The following is a 20371-nucleotide window of genomic DNA, read 5'->3' on the forward strand; positions in this document are numbered from 1 at the left end:
GAAAGAAAGAAAGAAAGGGAAAGAAAACAACAGGCCAAGATCCCTGATGAACATAGATGCAGTAGCCTCAAAAAAAATTAGCAAACTGAATTCAATAACACAAGAAAAAGATAATACACCATGATCAAGTGGGATTTATCCCTGCAATGCAAGGATGGTTCAACATATGCAAATCAATCAGTGTTATACATTACATGGAAAGAATGAAGAATAAAAATCACATGATAATCACCATAGATGCAGGAAAAAGTTGGCAAAATTCAACACAATTTCATGGTAAAAACTCTCAACAGATTAGAGATAGAAGGAAATTACCCCAAAACAATAAAATCACTGTATGAAAAGCCCACAGCAAACACTATATTCAATGGTGAAAAACTGAGAGCTTTTCCTCTAGGATCTGGAATAAGGCAAAGTACTGGAAATCCTAGTGAGAGCAATTAGGCAAGGAGAAGAAATCAAAGGCATCCAAATTGAAAAGGAAGAAGTAAAACAACCTCTGTTTTCACAGGTGACATGATCTTATATGCAGAAAATCCTAGCTACTCCACAAAAACCTGTTAGAGCGAACAGTAAAGTTGCAGGTTACAAAATCAACATACCAAAAATCACTTCTGTTTCTACACACTAACAGTGAACTATCCAAAAAGGAAATCAAGAAAACAATCTCATTTGCATTAGCATCAAAAAGAATAAAATACTTAGGAATAAACTAAACCTAGGAAGTGAAATGTTTGTATGCTGAAAACTATAGAACATTGATGAAAGAAATTTTGAAAGACACAAATGAGTGGAAAGACAGTCCGTGTCTACAGATTGGAAGAATTAATATATACAGCTTTTTGTATGTTAGTCATTTTATTTTCCAGTCATTTACCCAGAGTATTCACTGAGAATAAAGGCTGCTTTTTGTATACTGAGCTTGTATCCTGCAACCTTAATAAATTTACTAATTATTTCTTGAATATGTCTGTAGACTTTTAAAGGTTTTCTACATATAAATCATGCCATCTGTGAAAGATAGCTTTACCTCTTCCTTTCCAATTTGTATAAAATTTCTTTCTTTGTCTGATTGCATTGGTTAGGACCTGAGTACAATATTTCATAGTAGTAAAACTGGACATTGTTTTGTTCCTAATTTTATTTCACCACTAAGTAGGATGCTAGTTGTAGCTTTTATAAATGCTTTTAAAAAAAATCAGATTGAGGAAGACTTGTTATATTCCTAGCTTTTAAAAAATCCTAGAGATTACATATCTTTAAAAATTATGTCAGGGTATTGTATTTTAGCAAATGTTTTTTCTGCATCTATTGAAAGAATCATAGAGTTTTTCTCTTATATTCTGTTAATTTGGTAAATTATATAGATTATTTTTTGAATGGTAAACAAACCTTGCATTCCGGGGGCAAATCTCACTTGGTCATGATATTTTCTTTTTATATTGCTGCTGGATCTGTTGCTAATATTTTGTTAAGGATTTTTGTTTGTTTATGCTCATGAAGGATATTGCTCTATAATTACTTTTCTTGTAAAATATTTTTTAGGATTCAGTATCAGGTTTCTGCTTGCCTTATAAAACAAATAAGGGAAGGTTTCCTTTTCGTTAACATTTCTTAAAGTGTGTAAGGTTTGTATTATGATTCCTTAAATGCTTGACATAATTTACCAGTGAAGCCATTTGGGAGTGGAGTTTTCTTTAGTGTTTTTTAAAAAGTTACTAATTTAATGTTTAAAATAGACTTAGGACTATTTAGATTTTCTATTTTGTCTTGTGTCATTTTTGAAAAATTGTATTTTAAGGGGATTTTTATATCAATTGTCAAATTTACTAACTTTTATATCATTGGCAAATTTACTGACATTAAGGGTTCATAATATTCCCATTTTCCTTCTAATTTTTAAAAGATCTATAATGATAGCACTTCTTTCATTCCTGATAATTTGTGTTCTCTTTTTTTCCCTTGATCAGATTTACTAGAGAGTCATCAATTTTATTTATCTTTTCAAAGAGTCTAATTATGACTCAATTTTCTCTGTTGTTTATTCAGTTTTTTATTCCTTGATTTCCACTCTTATTTTCATTATTTACTTTTTTTCTGCTTTGTATTTATTTTGCTCTTCTTCATCAAGCTTCTCAATAAGGAACCTTAGATTATTGGCTTTATATCTTCTTTTCAAATATCAGTATTGAAATCTATACATTTCTATCTAAACACTCTTTTAACTGCATCCCACAAATTTTGATGTTTTGTGTTTTCATTACCATTCAGTTCAGAATATGGCTAATTTCCCTTGTGATCTCTTATTTTTGTGTACTTATTTTTTGTGGGTACTTATTCTAGAAATTACTGAGACATATGTTAAAATCCTAAACTATAACTTGTATTTCTCCGTTTCTCCCTTTAGTTCTGTCATTTTGCTTTATGTTAATGCTCCATTATTAGGTGTACAGACATTCATGATTGTTATGTTATTTTGTTGAGTTTACCTTTTGCATTATGAAGTGTCCCTCTTTATCTTCAATAGTAATCTTTGTCTTGAAGACTACTTTCTCTGTTATTGATGTAACCACATTATGTTTAGTATTTGTGTGGTATATTTTCCCCTATCCTTTTATTTTTAATCAGTCTGTGTCTTTTTGTTTAAAGTGTCTTTTACAAATGGCTATAGTTAAGTCTTGATTTGTTACACAGTCTAACAATCTCTGCTTTTAAATTAGAGCAGTTAGTTCTCTGACACTTAATACAATTATTGACATGATTAGGTTTGGGTCTGGTATCTCGGTATTTGTTTTCTGTTTGTCCCGTCTGTTTGTTTTTCCTCTGTTAGCCCTTTTCTGCACTCTTGTATGTGAATTAAATACTTTAATGTATCATCTTATCCCTTTATTAACTTTTAAAATATACCTATTTTTGCTATTTTTAGTGATTTCTCTAGATGACCCTATGAATCATTTATTTATGAATATACACTTTCAAATAACAATGTACTATTTTATGAACAGTGTAAGAACTCTACAACACCACCACTGCACTTACCTCACTACCATTCTCTGTGTGCCTGTTGTTATTTATTTTGCGGCTACCATGCTATAATTCATTGTTTTAATTTTTGTTTTAAACAAAATTAATGGTCTTTTAGAGAATAAATAACATGCCCCTTTGGATTTTTTTTTTTTTTAATAGTTCCCACCTCTCTGCTAATGTTCCCTGTTTATTCTGTTTATTTTACAATCATTGTCTAGATAGTCTAACCTCTGGGCCATCTCTGAGTGTTTTTAAAAATTTTATTTATTTTTACTTTATTTACATTTTGTTGGGGGGCAGGTAATTAGGTTTATCTGTTTTATTTTTTAATGGAGGCGCTGGGGATTGAACCTAGGACTTTGTGCATGCTAAGCACTGCACTCTACTACTGAAGCTATACCCTCCCCTCCAGGTCTTCTTCTGTTTATTATTCCTCTCTTAACCCTGTCATATTTTCTTGCTATCTTATGATCTCTTGATTCTTTATTTATGTTGGCTATTGTGTGTAATTGATCAGTAGAGACTGAAGTAAATAATATTTGCGCACAGAAGAGGTTATGTCCCTTCCAGTCCAGTGTGAATGCCTGAGACAATTAAAGCTGTATTTGAGGAGAGTCTGGGCTTTCTTGCAGCTTCCATTTGATCCAGTTCACCTCTGGCTTCAAATATTTTGAGAAGGCGTCAGGATCCTCCCTTCATCAGGGCTTGGGCTCTGAGCACCAGTGAGACTTAAGAGGTCTCTTTATGCTTCATAGTCCTGCCGTCAGCTTTCTGAACAGTGGAAGGTTTCTCTTTCTGCTTGGCAGCCAGCTGCCAGCTTTGAGTTTTAGGTCCTGCCCCCGGGTTTCTGCAACTTGGGAGACCTCTCTCCACCCTTCTGCCCTGCACCAAGTCTTAGGACTGCCACTGCGCAGCATGTGGTGGAGGCACTGTGTCCCTTGAAGGGACTTCTCTCAGCTCTCTGTCCTGTTCCCAGTCTCCTGCAGGTCTCTTGGGTCACTTGGAAAAGATTCTGCGTACCTCAAGGTTATTTTCTCAGATTTCCTGCCTCATCCTTAGCCTTCGGTCTGTTATTCCTGCATGCTTGATGGAGACCTATACCGAAGCATGGGCATGTGGGTGGGTGTAGACTCGCTCTGTGGCTGCGGCTTTTTGGGATTCTAATCTGTCACGTTAGCGCAAACATAGCCATTAAATATTGTTACAGGTTTGGCCGATAGCTCTTCACCTGAGTTTACGGCCCCTCCCTGCCACTTCATGGATCGAAGCAGCCACATATCTCTTCCGTCCTAGAAAGAGCTTGTCACTTCTGGAATTTAGTGTATTTACGTTTCTTTGCATCCTTAGCAGTCTGATGGCTTTAAAAATCATGATACCAAAAAAAAAAAAAAAACCCAAAAAAAACACAAAAAAACAAAAAACCCAAACAAACAAACAAAAAAGAAATCATTATTTAGTCACCTAGTTCTCATTGCCAGGGCGGGCCCCACGGTCACTTGTGGCTTTCCACATCCTTAGTAGAAACAGAAGCCCCAGAGGTATTTTTAAAATTTTTTATGTTAATTTAACAGAGAAAATGGTAACTTGATGTTTTAATTTATATTCTCTGGGAACTGAATATCTCAAATTTTTGTTTGCTGGTTACATTGCATCTTTTGTAAGTATCTTTTGCCCTTCTATGTTTCAGAGTCTTAATTTTTTTTTCCTGACTGAGACATATGAGGTCTTAAATACCAATATGGTGCCCCTTTGTTAACATTTGCTGCAATATTTTTTGGTTGTGGTTTGCTTTTATACTTTATGCTTTTTGTGGTCAAACTTACAGATCTGCTCTTTTTTATTCCTTGTATTGCTTCTAAGCCTATAAAGTTATCTTTTCTCAAGAGGTTTGGATAATATTCAGCGCTATTTTTCTGAGATTTTGATGTTAAAAAAAACACATTTAACTCTTCCACTCAATTGGAATTTATTTCAGTGCATAACATAAAGTGAGATTCTAAAATTACTGTGTCTCCAAATTGCTAGTTAATTGTCCCGACATCGTTTATTGGGCAATCCTTTCTTCCCCTCATTGAGCTGTAATGAATCTTACATCTTTGTACATAATCGGGTCCATTTCAGTGCCATCTGTTCAGTTACAGTGATCTCTCAGTCTGGTCCTGAGCACATGCAGATGAATTTTTGAAACTGCAAAGCTAAGGTGCAAACTGTAGACTGGATATGTCCTCTTCAGGAACGGGGAGTCACTTTCTGTCTGAGAGCATCTGAGGGCAATTATACGAGCTTGGTTTATTTACTGATTTCCTTGTTTAATTCTTAAATCCCCACAAATTAAAGCTCTTTGAGGACAGTGATTGTCCTGAACAATGTTTAACTGTGTCTGAGACGTTCTCCACGGAAATGGTGTACCACAAAGAACCACCTACCAAATATGACTTAGATGAGATGCAGGGATAGGATAACCCCCTTGTTTTCCTATGACAAGGCCAGGCACAGACCCTCCAAATCTCAATTCTTTGTCTCATCAATGATTAGTTGACCTGTTTGTTCCCACTGATGAATCTGGACAAAATACCTGCTAACTTGGTCAACTTATTTAGCACCCCCCAACCCCCTGAACTTTGACCCGTGCTCAGCACTGGAGGCATTGGAAGCCCTTCCTTCACAGCCCCTCCTGAAAATAGGTGGACCCCAGAGAAAAGCTGCCCCTCTGCCTTGTCTGACACAGCCCCTGCTCATCTGCTCCTCCACACGCAGTTCTTGTTTGCTGTTCCTGTAAAAGTAAAGGCCTTTTCTGCTTGACTTACAATCTCAGAGGTCTTCTGGGCAGAGCTTTCTTCCTGGTGCCGTACCTCCCTTCCCCTGTTGCAGCAGTCTCTTTCATTTCATGTCATTATTTACTACTTGGGACCAGATCTCCTAGTCCAACTGTCTCTTGGCTAGAGATATCCACCCACCACTGTAGCTCCAGTGTCTAAACAATTCTCGTAGCAGAGAGGTGATTAATAAAGTCCAGCTAATGGTTCAAGTTAGTTTTTTAAGTTGTAAGAAGAATATATAATCATCAAAAGGAAAAAATTCAAACCATTCAGGATGATATGAAATAAAGGATAAAATCTCCCTTCTCTTCAAGTTCTAGCCTTTAGAAGTTGCTACTGTTGACATGTCTTTCATATCTTTCAAGATATTTTCTATGCTTATGTGAAAAAATATACATATAAATCACAAATGACATTATTTGTACTGGATATTCTTCAGCTTTCTGTATTCACTTAGCAATCGGTGTGTCAGTATATCTTGGGTATTTTTTTGCGTATCAGTGTGTATGGAGTTACCTCCTCCTGCTTAAGACAGCATAGAATTCCATCATTTATTTCTTTTGTTCCAGGTATTTGATATTATGGACAACACTGCTGCGAATACCCTTGTATATACATAAGGAAATATTTAATCTTTAAGAATTTAAAATTTTGGTAGATTACTAAATTGTCCTTCGAATTTACACTTCTGTCAAACATCAGTGAGAACTTCTTTTTTTCCCCGAAATCCTGGCTATTACTGGACTTTGCCTATATTATAGATGAAAAATTGAAGTTAGTTACTAATATGGTGTACATTTCTTTAATTGTGTGAGGGTAAACATCTTTTTGCATGGTTATTGGCCTTTTAAAAATTGGATTCTTTTTAAATTGTTTGTAAAGAATTCTTTTTATATCAACTAATTTAGTTTGCCTGTCATATGTGTTGCAAATAATTTACTCATTTGTCTTTTGACATTGTAAATATTTTTTTGCCATAGAAAATGTTCATGTTTTTTATAGTCAAATCTATTCTTTTTTTTTGTTTAGTGTCTATATCACTTTTGATTCAATGTATAGGCGTATCATAGTTTACTTAAAGCCAACATCTATGAACATTTGTTTCTATTTTTAAATTATTTTAAACAATATCTGCATATATATATTTATATTCATGGTTGACAGTTTTCTTTGAGTAAATTCCTAAAAGTGTTATTTTGGAGTTAAAAGGTGTGAACATTTTAAACATTTAATTGGGGTTGCTAAATCAAGGCCACCGATTTTCGCCCTCTTTTGGGTTCACTGATCTACCACATAAGTAGAAATGCCTCTTTTCACCCAGAAGAGTTAGATACTGGAAATGAATAAGGATGAGGAACAGGAACTCAAGGGTCCAGGAGAGGAGAACCTTTTTAGAAGACTTTGGAAGGGACTGCATCACATGTGCAAATTCAAGTTAGCATTTTTATCACTTAAATTTAACTCCTTAGGTCACAGTGTGCTGGAGGGGGTTTATCTGTTGCTCCTGAGCTTTGGGAGTGGGGATGGGGACTCATTAGAATCTTGCCTTATGGTTGGGATTGCATACAATGATGGTGACTTTTTTTTTTCTTTTTTTTTTGAATGGAGCACTAAACATCAAACACTAGCCAATCTCTGATAAAATGTTTTATTATTTGGACCTGCTTCCTCTTTTGCTTTCCCTAAACTGTGCTCCACAGTAACTCAGCCCCCTTTGAACGTCACTTTCTCTTGAGTCTAGACCTCTTGGTGCATCTTATCAATGGCTCTCTTTCTATTCCCCTCAGTATTTTTGCTGAAATAAATTCAATTGACTCTACATACACTCCTTGATGGCTTAGTTCTTGTTGGTCCCTCAGAATGTAATGAGGAAGGAAGAAAAGACTATCCTAAGCCCTCAGGGATCTTATATTCAGTTGGAACTGTCAGGAGTTAAATAATTAATTATGGGATTACTAAAGTAAAATTGTGACGGTGACTTTTATATCAGCAAGCCAGAACGACCCCTTTCTCGCCATTTCTTGCTGCGTGTGAACTGATGGTCAATACACTTTACATATCTCCTCTATGATTTCCCATAACCTTTAAAACTAGAGTGGAGCAAGGGGCACATTCTGTCTACTTGTGAATAATGAATTTGGAATAAATTGGATTTCTCCCTTTTAAATATAAATGAAAGGAGAATTTACAGATTCTGACTATTGCTGCTAATTTTAAAGGTAAATTGCACACTGCCCTGCATACTTATAAACAAGTATGAAGCTCGAATTTCCCTATTTTCAGGACTGAAACTGGTGTAGGCACTTTAGTTAAAATGACAAGGTGGCTAATTTGCCTGATGGTTTCTTTTATGAACTCCCGAGGATTGTATAATCTTACACCTAGGAACTTGGTTTAACAGATCAATCTTCTACATTAATTTCACAGTTCACACTTCTGTTTATGCCTCTGACGTCCTCCCCACAAGACTGTGAGCTCCTTGAGAGCAGGGTGGCCTTGTGACAATGGAGCAGGGTGCACTGCCCGGGCAGGTGCTGGGGAGACCTTTGTCTACTCACTGAGCATCACCGAAGTCTGGCAGCTGCCGATTGCTCAAAGCAGGGAGTTCTGATCTGATCTGACATTGCAGAACCTTCTCCCCACATAAGAACATTCATTTTACAGGAACTTTCTGCAGGGTGATGTAGCAGAGGCCATGAACTTTGTGTGTATAAAATCATTTCCTGTTTGTACAACAAAACCTGGAACTGGTGGCCCCTCTGCTTAGTTCCTGTCTGCTTTTGGGCAAGTTCTTTACCTTTCCAGTATCCTGAACAACTCACCGTGGATTTTGCCCTTGGATTCCCTAAAGTCTCTGGCAGGTTCTCAGTCCCATGTGGGAGCAGTAGGTCCCCACACCCCTATCCTAGCCCTCCTTTAGGGTTTTGCAAACTTTCAGAGACATGCCAATCTTGCTTTTGGAGCCTGTGTGAGATGTGAATGGACTCTTGTCAAGAGAACAGGACAGGAGGCTGATGGGGGTAGGGAAGGGTGATCAGGGAGAAGGAGGGGTTAATGATGAGACTGGACATAAAGAAAGGTTCTCTGGTCAGCTGGGAAGCAGAAGTGCTCCCTCTTAGGTACAGACCCTTAGAGACCCCAGGTCGGGGAGGACATGGTCTTACCAAAATTACGGCTTGGTGAGTACCAGGTTCTGTGCCCATCCCCACCTTCCTTACTATGCTCTGTGCCCTCTTTGCTGATGGTCAGACCTTCTATTCTAGCCAAAGAGTTGGTTTTTTAAATCCCTGACCTTCTGAACCATTGGGGCAGGTCTGGGCCTGACTAGGGGTCGGGACTTCTCACTTCTGGTTTCCGTTCTCAGGGCTGTTCCAGATCTCCCGTGGCAAGGCTGGCCTCAGTTCCCCTGAGATGAGCAGGTGGGCAGGTGAAGATCCAAGGTGAGTCACCATCTGTGAAGGGTCGGAGATAGAAGATGAAAAATGGGCATCGAGGAGGAGGAAGCCAGAGAGCACAAAATTGGAGTTGGCGCATGAGAGAAAGAGATTAAACAGAAGATGTAAAATTGCCAGCAGCTTTGGATTTACCCAGCCGGAGTTTCTCCGCTGGGCAAGGAAAGCTTAAGTAATCCAAATTAATTTCTAGTTAAAGGCAGAGCTCAGAGAGCAGTCAAACAGGTGACCACAGCTGGCACCAAATTTCCCCGGAGATAAACTACTAATGCTAAAAATAAGCCGTGTGTGCTGAGAAAGGGGCGGTTTGGAATCAGCCGACTCCAGGCACAACACAGAGGTTGGAACGTTTCAGTTATTCAGCAAGACTACAGTAAGCGCCTACTCTGTGCTAGACACTGAGCTTCCAGTGTGTGTTTGAGATATGGTCCCTGCCTTAAAGTCTATAGTCTTGCAGTCTCTAGTGGGAGATGCACAGAGAGTGTCCCAGGATCACGGGATATGTAATCTGATGACAATATCCAAAGTCACCGTGTAGTGAAGAAAGCAGGGAAAGGTGGATAGGGGTCGGGAGTTAGGAAAGAATTTCTACAGAATCAGACACCTTAACTGAGCATGGAAGGACAAACAGGCATTATCACGCTGACGAGGAGGGAAGGAAAAGGATGTGGCGGTGAGAGGGCCTGGGGCGGGCTCTGAGGAAATGCCAGCAGTCCTGCGAGGCTGCATGCTTGGGGGCACCTGCGGATGTGCCTCAGGTGAGAGCTCTGGGGCAGGATGGTGCCAGGCTATGCAAACCGGTTTGGATTATATTTTGAAGGACAGTGGGGAATCTCTGGAGTGTTTTCAGCAGAATGACGTGATTGGATTTGTTTTTGGGAAGACTGCTCGGACTGCGTCGTGTGGGGGATGATTTGGTGGGGAGACTGGAGGAAGTGAGATCATTTGCAAGACAGTCATCGAGGTAAATGGACTGTGACCTATGCTAGGCTCTGGGTGGGAGGACGGGGAAAAGGAGATGGATCTGGAAGATCCTGAGGGATGGAGTCCATGAACTTGGTGACTGAGTGACTATTTCAGTGCGGCTTGTCAAGAGTCAGATTTGGTGACCGGTGCTGCCATCTTCAGAGATGAGGGGGAGAGGAGGATAAGGGAGGGCTCAGGATGTACGAGGTGGGGCACATCAAGACGTGCAGGGTTTGAGGTGCCTGAAAGACATCCAGATGTTGGACAGTTTGGAGCTGTACCCCTTTCTCTTTGGCTGTTAACTCCCGCTTCCTGAAGTAGGCGGCATCTGGGTCCTGCCCTCCCCTGTTCTGAGCAGTAGCACCCTCACAAGTGGGCTCAGAGGACGGCTGGGTGGGGTATTCATGGGTATCATTTTCATGGTGCGAGGGGGCTCTCTTATACCAGCTTGGTCTTGGAGAACTGGTTTGCGTGCCATTTGTGGGGGAGGATCAGGGAGCGGAGGGGAGGGACAAGTGGGGAGAACCCACGGAGGACAAAGTTAAAGAACTTACTGCTGTGCTTAGCAGCAGCCAGAGCAGGTCCGGTTTGTGCGGAGTCCTTGGAGGGTGGAGGAGGAATTAATCGTGAAGCTGTGGAGGGCGGGGGCAGGGGAAACAGAGAACTGTTCTAATGCACCGGTGGCAAACTGAAGTCTGCCTGCAGAACCCAGAACACAGATATGTTTTGTTTGGCTCTGGAATTGTTTTTATAATTTCTAAATCAGTTACCAGCATTTAAAAATCAGGAGATTTTTACATAAAATTTTGATTTTGGACTTCTCTTGAAAAAATAAAATAAGACCTGTGTACAGGCATTCGCACGAGGCGGGAGCTGCCTTTCAGGTGGCCGTCCTTTCCTGTTGGCACCACCCCACCCTTATCTTGTCTGCTCTGAGCCCACTTTGCTTGTCAATGGGACCAAGCCAAGCCAAGCAGACCACTGGCCAGGAGCTCACTCCTTTCTTAACCCCCCCAGCTGTTGCAGCATAAAGTGACTGTTTTTCCCTATCCCTCTTTGAAAAAGATTTTAGCCTAAACTGAGTTCCTGCTATGGGAACTGTCTCCCATCTAACATCCTGCCTGTTACCAGACCTACAAATATGTGGACTTGGCCACTCCGGGTTAGGAGCTGTCCACTGGCCTCTGGACAGTAGACTATAAAATTGCAACTGTGACATGTGTCACAAGAGAGAAGTATGTTAGAGCTCATGGCGGAGGGCTTTGCCCTAGTCCACGAGGAAGGGCAGGTGTCTCTGAGATCTGCTTGATGAGAAGGAATTAGTGACGTGGAGATGGGAAGAAAGGATGTTGAGGGTAGAGGGAGGGAGGATCAAGGTGGAGAGATGCTAGGGAGGAGAGACGTGGATGAGCCAGGAGGCAGTCGTACTAGCCTAGGAGAAAGATGCTAGCAGGGGACGCACTGGAAGGAATTTTAGGAAGTAACAGACAGCACTGAGAGATGGATTGGTGATAAGGAGAGGGCTGTGGAATGATGTGTCCTTAGTTTCTGGTTTATATACTAGACGGAGGGTGGTGGCATTCACTGAGATATGGAGTCGCAGGAAAGCATGGGTGAGGAAAGATCACAAGTTCATCCCTTCGGAAACTGAGGTGACTGAGCCATTGCAGAGAGATTGACAAGTAGACAACTGGGTACACAGATCTAGAGGCTGGAGAAACTTGGACTCTCCAAAAAGAGCTGTCTGCTGCCAATCCACTGGTCTGATGGTTGGTTGCATACTGACCACGCTGCTTTTTCAGAAGTGGATGATTTCATTGTTCATTCATTTATTCACTTCTTCATTCAACAAATGTTTATTAGAGAACTGTGCAGTCACTCTGATAGGTGCCGGCTACGTCATGTTCAAGGGGAGGGGGTCCTCCCCTCAGGGAACCAAGCATGAGTTTTGCAGGAAGTGTGAACGTGATTGGATTCCCTTGTCTCTAGTTTTGCCTCCACCTCCTCACACCATTGGGGTGATTGAAGGTGGACTGAGAGTTCTCTGTATTTTCCCTCTCCTTGCATTGTGACTAACCATTTTGAACAGATTTACTTGTATTTTCACACTTCACAGCTATGTTTAGACAAGAGTTTCAAAACTGCCTGCCGTCACTACTGTGGTAGTGGTCTACGTAGTACATTTGTCTCTAGATGTTGGGGCTGAAGCTCTGAGTGCTCTGAGGTAGGAAAGCAGACCTTGATTACCTTCCTGCTTCAAGTATTCAAGCAGACTCTGAAGAAAGTATTTAAAATACTGTGAAACTTAGCCTTTCTCAGTCCTCAGAGCCAGAAGAGGGTGAATTAATCATGAACATTGATTTGCTCATCAGTCTCCTTTTCTGGACTTTAAATACTTTGAGGGAGGGACCCTGTTATTCAACCTTGTATCTTTGGTTTCCAGTCCAGTCCATGGTACACCAGAGGCAATTAAAAATAAATGTGCTGAACAAAGAAATGAACATGCAACATCTTTGGACGATTGTCTTGTTCTTTTAGTAACTTTTGATTTGACGTAAACTTGTGTGTTTTCACCTCATCTCCTCGACTAAAATTTGAGTTGCTGTAGGTAAGATCTTAGGTTGCTCTGTGATGTTGGACCCTTGCGGATGCTCACTGCAGATCTGTTGATTAATCACGTAGAGTTGGGAAGATTTCTCTCTAATCACTCTCCTTCATCTGTGAGCTTATCGGTGGGTTTTCTTAATTTTCTTGAACTTACAAGAGCAAATCCAAATCATGTCTTGAATACTTACCACGTTTCAAATTTTGGATGGAAGGACTCTGAAGCTGGGAGACTTTGAAGAGCTCTTCGCTGCCACAAACCAAGTCTGTTCTCTCTGTCTCTTCCTGGTGTCTTAGGAGGCAGGAATAATAATAATAATAATAATAATAATAATAATAATAATAATAATAGTAATAATAATAACAACAACATACTATTATATAATATAATAATAATAATAATAATAATAATTATTATTATTAGATAATAATAGAGGAGCACTGAAGCTCAAAGGAAGTTAGGCAGTCTGCCCAAAGATGGGATTTCAATCCAAATGGTTCTGACCCAAAACCCATGCTCTAGGTGAAGTGCAATTTCTGTAACCACCAGAATCACCCGGGAGCCTGGGAATATCCCCGGCTTCCATCGCAGACTGTGTTCTGATTTAGAGTCTGTGTTCTAACCGGCAAGCACTGGATGGGCTTCTGATATGGGTGGCACTTGGGCACAGTGCCCCGCGGGACACAGTTACCCAGGGGCTTAGACTGTGTCTGACATACCCGTCACTGCCCCTCAGGGGACAAGGGCTGTGCGTTTTTCTCCCTGTGTTTCCAGAAACCTGTAAGCCTGGAACAAATCCATGCTGGGTGCCTCCAATATGGGCTCTGACATGAGCCCCTCCTAGAAACTGGGAGGTGGTGAAGCACAGACGAGCAAGGGTTCCAGTCACCCTGTATCAGCCCAGTAAAGGAGCTCGTCTTTTCCTCTCCATATCACCACCTTGGAAATAAAACAAGTGAGACCCCAAAAGGGACAGGTAAAGAGAGCACACAGCCACCCCTGTGGGGTGGGGTGGAGGGGAGAACTCTCGAGGGGCCATTCGGGATGCTGGTAGTGGAGCAGCCCTTCCTGGAGCTCAGAGAAGAGGGAGGGAGGAAAGGCAACTGAGAGCTAGTGGAGACCCAGGGTCTCGTCCCAGAGGGAGATCACACAGGCCTCCTGGAGGGGAGGGGCTCAGACACTCGCACTTAGCAGACCTGGGCCGCATGCTGCCTCCTCCACTGATTGGCCGTGTCACTCAAGCCAGCTACCCGCCTGCTCTAGCCTCAGTTTCTGTATCTGTAAGATGAGAATACTAATCCTTAACGTTGCAGTGTGGTGCACGGATTAGACATAAGCAAGGTCACCTTGCCTGGCATGGAGCCGACCCTCGACAGAAGGTACCCATTAGCCCGGGTCTGAGGTTTTCAAGGGCATCCCTGGGGGGATGGAAGCTGGCATCCGGCTTTCCCCTCATCCTACACTAAAACTCCTCCAGGGGAAGCCAAGGGAAGAGTCCTGGCTCCAACACTGACTCACTGAGTGGCATAAATATTTGAGAGTCAAGCAAATGTCTTCCCTACCCTTTGGCCCTGCTCCCTTCTTTCAATAGGTGGTATCTACAGTATTCTGCAGAGAGGGGCTCAGCATGTAGAAAAATGAGGCGGAGGGATCCAGGACCTGGGAAACTGGAAGAACCTTTTAGCTGATATGAAAAGTGCGAGACTGAAGATGCTTTAGAGCCTGAAATTGAGTAACTATTGTGATTTGCTTCAGAGCCTTTGCTTTGCTGTTGGCATATTTATAGGAGACCCTGGACCATTAAAGGATGTGTAGGCTGGGCCAGTGGCCAGGGAATCCCTGGCTTGGTTCCTTCTGGAGCTTGCCAAGCTTCTGCTGCCCTAGGTTGTCGCCTTGAGGCCAAGGGACATTCAAAGACCCCAGAGTAGCCCTGGGAAAGTAACATCGAAAGCAGTAGCCACTCATGTTGAGAAAGGCACCGTGCAGGTGCACCATCTTATTTTATGTTCACAGCAATCCTACGAGTTAGGTATCCTATAATGATTAAACACAGTAACTGGGAAGAGGAGTGCAGACGACTGAGTCCTGAGTTTCACTCACTGTGTGGACTCGGCAAGTTCTTAACCTCCATTTAAATGGAACTAAACATATCTATCTCATAGGGTTATTTTGAGATATTCCAGATAAAGCCAGTAGCCAACATCTAGCATATAGTATAACCATCAGTAAATACGAGGTATTGTGATGTCCATTCTGTAGATGCAGACACTGAGGCCACAGTACTTGTGTGCCCAAAGTCACATAGGTGGGGAGCGGAGGGACCAGAACTCAGACTCAAGGTTGTTTGACGACACGCTTTTGTTCTTAAGCCTTGGGTACCCTGCCTGAGCTGAACAGTTCCCTCAGGAAGTCTTGCCCAATTCGAATGGTGGGAAGGGCTGGGTTCTGGTCTCCTGGTACTCTACAATGGGAGGACTGCAGATGCACAGGGTGGGGCTGAGAGGGCCTTGGGGCAGCCAGACCAGACCAGCAGAGCACTGCTGTTGAGGTCGCCCGCATGCAGATGGCCGTGGCCTTGCCCTGGGCTTCCTGGTCAGCCCCCTGGAGAGGCACGTCTGTGGTGAACCGCCTTCTTTCGGACTTACTCCATAGCCATAATCTCAGGAAAGAGAGCCAGAAAGGGCTGGATTTACTGTGTCCGTTTGTTGAAGTGCAGACTGTGCAGTTTTTGGTGGAGCCAGCTACACTGGAAGGGTGCACCTTCTCTTCATGCGCCAGCCGGCCTCTCTGTGTCCTCTGCCTTCTCTTTCTCTCTTGGGCTCTCGCTCTGGTTCCCTCCCAGAATTCCTCCAAAACGAGCAGTCAGCAGCCTGGAGTTTTCGATGCTGTATTCGTGGAGCAGTAGATGTGAGACTAGAGTTGTGCTTCTCAGACTATCTGGGATGAAGGAGCAGACTTTTTCTTTGACAATTTCTTGCAGCATGATATTTTTATACAATATATATATTTCTAAAAAATGTATTCTTTAGAATACATTTCTGGGGAAATTAAATAGAAAGGTATGAAAATATGAGTCCCTTTTAATTTATTTTTTATTTTATTTTTAATTTTAATTAGGTTTAGATATTTATTTGTTCTTAGAGGAGGTACTAGGGATTGAACCCAGGACCTCATGCATGCTAAGCATGTGCTCTGTTACTTGAGCTACACCCTCGCCTGAGTCCCTTTTTAATTATTAGAATAAACATGTTAAATTACTCTGCTAGATTTCTATAAAAGCTTCAAAATGCTTACTCTCAGTTTCTGTACTTCCCTCACTGCGGAGCAGTGGCAAACAATGTGCAGCTTGACCCTGATTCGCACTTTGAGTAGCCCTGGTCTAGGTGACCTTGGGTGGGAGTGTGGACCCCCGTCCACAGGTGGCAGGTCTGTCTCACAGCCAGCAGTTTCAGCAATGGACATGGCCTGAACTTTCGGTGGGTGTCATGGTCAAGGGATGGTGACCAGAATGATGCACAGATTATGGGTAAGAGCTACCTCCTGTCCCCTGCAGACTGCAGTCCACACTGCCATGGTAGCTTTCATGTGGAAAGGAGGCCCCAGGCTGGAGACTGGTTGATAGACACTGCGGAGCTCCCATAAATAATTGCCTCGAGGTTTAGGCTCTGGAAAGAGGACTGAGTCAGCTTCTTATCTTAGTCTCTGATTGGCATATTGGAGGGTTATTTGGGGAGGGGAGCAGAGGGAAGCCAGGGGCCCACTCCACACAAGCCTGCCTATCATGGACCTGAGAAGCATGATAGCATATCAGATCTTCTCTCCCCTTAACCTTGTCAGGCTGCCTTCCAGCTCATACAGTGCTGGCAGTTGACAAGAGGAAGGGAGGATGATGGGAAATTCCTCTCCTGCCAACAGGGAATCTGTTCAGGGGTCCCTGAGGGAGAGGAGCTTGCTCTAGAATCATATCTGCCAACACCTTGACTCAAACATGCCCAAGAACGGGTCCCCACCCACCTGTGAATCCTGCACTCACTCTGGTGCAAGACGAGAAAGGGGAGTGGGAACAGGTAGAGAGAGAGGGAGGCTTGTGGTACTGGGTGGGTACCTTGGAGGTCACACAGGCATCTGCTGATTCACCTGCAGCCTCTCTTTACCTGTTCTGCCTTAAAACCCCAGATCTACTTTGCATAGCCTTTTATTTCCTGTCTGAGAAGAGTTTCTAGCTCTCCGTGTATTTATAGCATAACTGATGACTGACAGGTCCTAACTGAGTCAGGCAAACACAGCTTCTGACTCACTCGTGAAGTGTCCTAAGTAGGACCATTCAGAGTCCTGTCATTACAGTTTCACATTCCAAAATGCCCGAAGCTCTCAGGAACAAAAGATGCAGCTCCCGCCTAGAGGAAGGAATCTTTTATTAGTCAGAGTGGGATGCAAGAGTTGCTTTGTGTTCCAGCCAGTGCTGGGAGGGAGGCGGGGCCAGTGGTGGAAGAATGATGGGGTGGAAGATGGGTTCATACCGAGGGAATGGCCACCACCAGCCCCCATGCAGCCCTGCTTTAGAACGTCTTCCCTTTTTCCATCTTTATCTCAAACAGTATCTTTTGCCACTTTTCCCTTGAAATCAAGAAACAACAAGGATCAGGCAGGTGGGAGTCAAAGCTCTCGAGTGGGGATGGTACAGATAGGGGCACTTTGGGCTTTCAAGGTATTCAAAGCTGAAAAAGTCCAGGCTGCAACTATAATGCGGTCATTCCAATTGGGGTCCCCTGGGGCGTGGCAGTCAGCTCAGTCTGCAAGCTACAGTTATTCCCAAGATGGTAGAATGTAGCAGTTAAGAGCAGAGCTTTGCAGTCAGAATCAGGCCTCAACCCTCTCTCTGTGTTAAATACCTCCTTTCCAGGGGCCCTTCAAATCTTTCTCGGACAATCCCATTCATTCATCACCGGTAGTCCTGTGGTTTTGGCAAGTCAGCAAATAACAGTATCATTTCTGTTTTAAAGACACAGAAGAAAAGCTTTCTCTTACCTCTGTGAGCATCACTCCATATCACAATTATGTAGATTAACCCTCCAGAAAAATCAAAGGTTAACCCTCCCATCCCAAAGTTGTGCCAGTCCCCAGGAGAGCTGAAGAGTCATGGCAGGGAGCTGGGAAGTCGCAGCTCCACAAATACCTTTGAAGTGTGTTGGGCAGGGCAGGTGCTCTGTGGCCGAGGCCAGGCCCTGCAGCATAAATGCAAAGCAGTAATGATAAAGCCTGGGGGAGTGAGCAGGGCTCCCCTCCTGCCCCTAGCTTCCAGCCTAAAAACCAGTCTCCAAAGGCTACTTCCATATCCATCTGTATCCAGGGGGCCTCCACCTCTCTGTGCTGTTGGAAAACATTGTTTACTTGAGGGGTTGATTTGGAGAGGGGGGTGGAGGCCAGCTGACTTCATTTCTGGGTTGCCCTAAACTCACCTTGTCTTTCTTTCGTCCAGCTGAAGGGATAGGCCCGCATTCCTCGGCTTGCTCGGCTGGCCTTTTTCTATTTTCTCCCCTCCAGCGCTGCTCTGGCCTGACCTAGAAGGGGCATAGCCTGGAAATGGCCAGTCCTACCCTGGACCTTCCCTCATGGTGCTGGGGACAAGTTGGCTCTGCCCTGGGAGATCCCACAGTCAAGAAAAACACATGAAAACGTTAGAGTGGGGAAGCTGGGTCAAAGAGGTTGACACTGTCCAGGGGAAAGAGGGCGGGGGGGGGGGCACTGTAAAGGGAAGGGAGAGTCCCCTGCCTCCCTGGCCCCGTCCCTCCGCTCTTCACTTTCTTTCCTGTCCCTTTTGCTCTCTTTACCTGCATTCATGCTGTAGGTGGACTGAGGCTGCTGTGCCCCCAGGATGAGTTCACAGGCTGGGGAACCTGCCGTCCTCTGGGTTAAGGGGTTTCTTAGGCTATTTTCTCCCAGGAAGGGCGTAGGGTAGGGACACCTTGCTGGGAATTCGCAGGGCACCATTCTCTACCTCCATTTTCTAGAGCGTCTTTACAGATAAACACGATTCTTGTTCCATCTTTCTCATCAGAAAACGAATAGCAAGCAAAGTCACGTTCCTGGTGACACCTTCTTTTTCCCTCCCTGTTGAGGAAAAATTGGTAAATATAGAAAAGCCCAAATAAGAAAACAAAAATCTCCTGTTATCCTATCACTCAGAACTAACTGCAGTTATCATTTTGATGTAACTAGTTTACCCTTTTTCCTGCTGAAAAAATAGATATTTAGCAAAAACTAGATTTCATGCAGTAATATAACCTGCTCCTTGCACTTAACAATATCCATAAACATTTCCCAGTATCATTAGATAGTTTTCTACAGCATCTTTTTTATGTTTGCAATGAATTTCATCATGTGGTTATAGCATAATTTATTTAATAATAGCAAATATTTATAAAATGCTTCCTATGGGTCGAGTGTTACACAGCCCACAGGAGTAAATTAGGCGTCATCTAATTTATTCCTCACCGGAGAGTCATGAGGTAAATACTATTACTATCTAACTTTTATAAATGAGAAAACAGGTTTGGAGGCAATATTTTGCCCAAGGTCACATATGGAGGGTGCAGAAGAGCTGGGGTTTGGACCCCACTGCACTCTCTCTGTCTCCTGAGTGTTCCAGGTTCTGTGCTGCCTGGCCACCTCAGCCAAGCATCCTTGGTTGACACTTAGATTGGTTCTGGCTTTTAAATGTTGCAAACAGAACTGTGAAGAACGTCTTTATAGCTGTATGTTTTGCACATGTCATTGTTATGTTCAAGGATGAATTTCTAGCAATGAAGCAGCGACGTCAAAGTGAGTACACGTTTTTATGGATTTAGAAGATTTGTTTGGGGGCAGGGGTAGGCAGAACGCAGAGGCGGCGTGGGTGAAGTGGCACCTGTTTGACAGCCCCTCCCCCTCCCCCACCTCTTCCCTCCTCCCTGGGCCCCGCCCACGGGAAAGGTTACATCAATCTGGATTCCCAGGACCACTTTTGAGAGTGACTGGTTCCAATCTCCCGTATAAACACCAAGAATTCTCATTTTAAAAACCCTTGCCACATTGTTAGGTCAGAAAAAATGATGTTTTTATTGAAAAATTTTAAATTGCTAATAAATCCAAATAAACATTTAAAATTTTTATTTCTTTTTCATTGATTTTCCTACTTATGTCCTCTGTGATAGGGCATGGTGTTGACATCCAGGATCTCATAGCATTTGTGTATTCTTATCCACATTCCCTTCCTGGAATGAATGAATGGATGGATGAATGGATGAGTGAATGAATGAATGATGAATGGGGGAATAGATGAGTGAATGGATGGATGAATGGATGGATGAGCAGCATTTCCTGGAGTGTCCCCTGACAGATGCATAACAAGGAAGCTGATAGTAACTCCCCTCTGCCCTGTTTACCTGGCAAGACTTCCATTGAGTGAATCCCTGTTTTTGTTTACTCTGGAATATAATCCTTGCTGGGGTTGGTCTGTACAA

At 42.8% G+C, this 20371-nt stretch overlaps 1 long non-coding RNA gene across 1 annotated transcript in view; it reads left to right on the top strand.

Annotated features, from left to right (window-relative positions):
- The first annotated feature begins 8625 nt into the window (after window positions 1-8625).
- Window positions 8626-20371, top strand: part of LOC116664806 — a 93054-nt gene continuing 81308 nt past the window's right edge. The window contains exons 1-2 of the long non-coding RNA XR_004321266.1: window positions 8626-8707; window positions 9211-9286. This is a non-coding gene — a long non-coding RNA (uncharacterized LOC116664806). The remainder of the gene's footprint in view (window positions 8708-9210; window positions 9287-20371) is intronic.

Source organism: Camelus ferus, chromosome 7, assembly GCF_009834535.1.
Source record: "Camelus ferus isolate YT-003-E chromosome 7, BCGSAC_Cfer_1.0, whole genome shotgun sequence".
NCBI classification, from domain to species: domain Eukaryota; kingdom Metazoa; phylum Chordata; class Mammalia; order Artiodactyla; family Camelidae; genus Camelus; species Camelus ferus.